The 3,328-nt window shown below is 63.5% G+C and overlaps 1 protein-coding gene across 14 annotated transcripts in view; it reads right to left on the reverse strand.

Moving 5' to 3' along the window:
* The window catches only part of ADGRB2 (adhesion G protein-coupled receptor B2), a 36,857-nt gene extending 33,843 nt beyond the window's left edge, over window positions 1-3,014 (reverse strand). For 10 of the 14 annotated variants that reach the window (XM_017527897.2, XM_017527895.2, XM_017527907.2 and 7 more), the window contains exon 1: window positions 2,840-2,991. The gene's annotated coding sequence lies outside the window, so the exon portion shown is untranslated. Of the gene's footprint in view, window positions 1-2,839 lie in introns of all 14 variants that reach the window. The other 4 variants (XM_017527902.2, XM_017527898.2, XM_037738249.1 and 1 more) reach the window with 2 other exon arrangements.
* Window positions 3,015-3,328: the final 314 nt, after the last annotated feature.

Consider the following 3,328-nt stretch of genomic DNA (forward strand, 5'->3'; position numbering starts at 1 on the left):
GGGGGCGGTGACTCAGCCGCCCTCCGCCCGCCTCCCCGGAACTTTGCAGCAGCTGGAGCCACCGTTGCTACAGGAACCAAATACTTTTGTTCCCCAATGTCAGGGCTGCCGGGGCAGGCGGGTGGCGAGGAGGCTGCCATTCCGCAGTGGGACCCAGGTCCGGCCACACTGCCCAGAGGACTTCCAGTCATCACAGGTTCGAGTCCCCTTCCTCCCCGCCACCTTCCCTTCCCCCAAGCCACTCAGGCCAATGCCAGTTTTCTTCAAACTCCTCAAGCCCTCAGGCCAGGTGGCCCTGCTAACTCTGACCAGAGTTGAAGGGCCCTGGGAAGTTCCTGATGGTGTCTGACCTCCTGGGGGAGGGTAGAGGCTCTTTTGTAGCTGAGTGACTGATTTCCCACCTGGGCTCCCCCTAACCGGCTGCCTGCCTTCGGGAACTCTGACTGGGGTTTCTTCTCAGTACTTCTCCCACCTCTGCAGCCTCTACACTTGAACCAAGACCCCAGAGATCTTGACCTGGCTTTCACTGATGTCCCTCTGGCCAGAGCTGATCCTAGAGAAATATAGTGGGAAGCTGCAGGGCCAGGAAGGAGATGAGGGAAACTGATAGTCACCAGCTTCCCCTGCACCCATACTTTGGGGGGGGGGGTGGGAAAAGGGCACGGGGGCTAAAGGTGTTTCTGTATTATTCTAGGGGTTGGTTTGAAGGCACTGAAACACGTTTTTCATTTTCCTCCTTTGGGATTTTGAATGGAGTGGAGAGGGGCCTGACCTTGGCCTTGAACAGAAACTGCCCCACACCCCTATCATGATTGAGCATTGCTAGGTGCCATATACCCTATAGAAACAACCTAACTTCATTCTCCCTACAGCTATATGAGGCAGTGATCACTGACCCATTTTATAAGAGGGTCAACTGAGGCTCAGAAAGATTAAGTAGCTTGCCCATGTCCCACAGCTTTTGAACCCAGGTCATCTGACTGAAAGCTGAGTTCCTAACTACTTACTCAGCTTCATTACCTGGGGTGGGGAGGGAGGGAGGGATGGGGGCAGAGACCAGATGGGATCTCACTTTGTGTTACAGAAATACAGACCACGCACACACACCCCAGACTAGACATGTCCTTTGAAGAGTAGTACAGAAGGGGGGCAGAAGGGAGAGGGGAAGGAGAAGAGAGGGAAGAGGAGGGGAAGATCTCTTCTCTCAATTTTCATCCAGAGAAGACCCTTCCTAACCTCTCCACTACCATCACCAGGGCATATCCTGTGCAGAGTCTACACTGACCCTCACCCCGGTAGCAGTGCAGAGGATATTCCCCAGGTGCTTGCTCTGTCCCAGGGTCAGGTGGATTCCCCCACAACCTACTCCATGCTGCCAGGCAGGGCCCACCTTTGCCCCCAGCCCTCCCCTCATGGGAAATGCCATGGGGTAGAGGCTCCCTGGCAACACCTGACCAAGCACAAACAAGCTCGACCAGGTCCTGGAGCCGGCGAGCCCGCGGCCAGTCCTACTGGTCTGTGCCTGAAGGCTCAAAGGACTCTTGACTTGCTGCTGGGGTGAGCCCTTCACCCCACCCATCCCACCCCCAGAACATATAGCCTGACAACCAGGAGTGTTTGGGCATGGCTAGCGCGCGGAGGCACCTGGCCTGGCCCACCAATCTCCTCTCCCCAGGGACTTCCCAGCGTCAGTCCCGCAGCCACCGCTAACACTCTGGCTGCGGAAACCCGGTGTTGCCCGCGGGAGAAGGGGTGGCGGGTGCCGGGCTTCGGGCAGGGGGCGCCAGAGGACGCCCAGGGGCCCGGCCGGCAGCTGGCGAGGCGGGCAGGCAGGCGGCATCTCTCGGCCCGGGCGCCCCTCCCCCCCGCGGGCAACAGATCCGTCGCTCGCTCTGCACTGGCCGCGGCGCGGAGGACTTCCCGCGGCTGTGCCCTCGGACCGAGCTGACTGCGGGAGTGGCCGCCAACTTCACAGCCTACAGCCCCCTCTCGATCATGCCGGCCCTGGGGCTGCGGGAGGGTGCGTCTGGTGCCCAATTCTATGACCAGGGGTGGGAGGATAGGGATGGGGGATGGACAGATAGACTCCGGCCAAAGATGGACATGGAAGTCAGGGATGCGGGTCCAGTCGGGTTCTCAGCTGGAGGGGAGGGGGCGCAGAGCAGACACGGGGAACACGGCCCCAATTCCAAGCTGGGGGGGAGGGGACTTGCAGCAAGATTGGCGAGGGAAGGCGGGACTCAGGGCAGATATGGGGGAGGGGGCACTCGGGGCAGAAATAGAGAAGAAGCATGGTCGGGGTACAGGCGCGGGGGAGGGTAGTAACTATGGGCAGACATAGATGGGGACTGGAAAGACTTCGAGCAGAGATGAAGTGGAGGAGAGGAGCAGGCATTCCTACTGGGAAGGGAGATGGAGGGGGAGACACAGTTGAGCTGCAGGTTAATGGGGGGGCTCTAACCAAGGTGGGGGACGCACTGCACGGATCCAGGCCGAGATAGGAAAGACTCGAGACAGCAAAGGGGGCACGGTCTGTGTTAGGATTCTAGAAGGGGAGACTTTAGCATAGATGGGTAAGAGGGTCCGTCCAGGCTTGGGGGGGGGGCGGTGGGCAGAGATTAGAGATTCACCAGCGATCAAGGGGGCCTCGGCTCCAGGCTTGGGAGTTCCCCCGAAGATGGGGGTGGGCTAACGCTGAACGAACTCAGTTCAGGCTGGGGGAGAATTCAGCAGAGATGGGTGAGGAGAGCGCCCCGAGTCCTGGCCGGTGCGGAAACTCGGGACCGCGCCGGGAGGGCTCGGTGCGAGGCCAGGTCTGGGTCTGGGGCCGAGCACTCACCTGGGCGCCGTCAGCAGCAGGAGCGGGGGCCGGCGCTGGCGGGGGCGGCCACTGGGCGCAAGTTTGCCATCCCTAAGTCGGGGGCCGGGCCGGACGCAGGGCAGGTAGCTGCAGCCGCGCGGAGGGCCGAGGCTCCCGCTCCCCCCGGCGGCGGGTGCAGAAAAGGCGCCGCGGAGCAGCGCGGGGCGGGCGGGCGGGCGCCGGGCCGGGCGCGGGCTCCTGCCGCCGCCGCCGCCGCTGCCGCCGCCGCCGCCGCCGCCGCCGCCGCCGCCGCCGCCTCGCCGCGCCGCCCCCCGCTCCCCGCCCCGAACACCGCCCGCGCCGCGCGCCGCCTCCTATTTGCAGGCGGCGGCCGCAGCCCCGGGCTCTGAAAGCCGGTGCCGCATCCTCCTCGGTCTCCGAGCGCCGCCGCCGCTGCCGCCGAACCCGGTTCCTCTGGCCGCTCCGGCCGCTGCCCGCAGCGCGCGCCGGGCCGAGTGACGGCCGAGG

This window comes from Cebus imitator, unplaced genomic scaffold (genome assembly GCF_001604975.1).
Source record: "Cebus imitator isolate Cc_AM_T3 unplaced genomic scaffold, Cebus_imitator-1.0 Scaffold51, whole genome shotgun sequence".
NCBI classification, from domain to species: Eukaryota; Metazoa; Chordata; class Mammalia; order Primates; family Cebidae; genus Cebus; species Cebus imitator.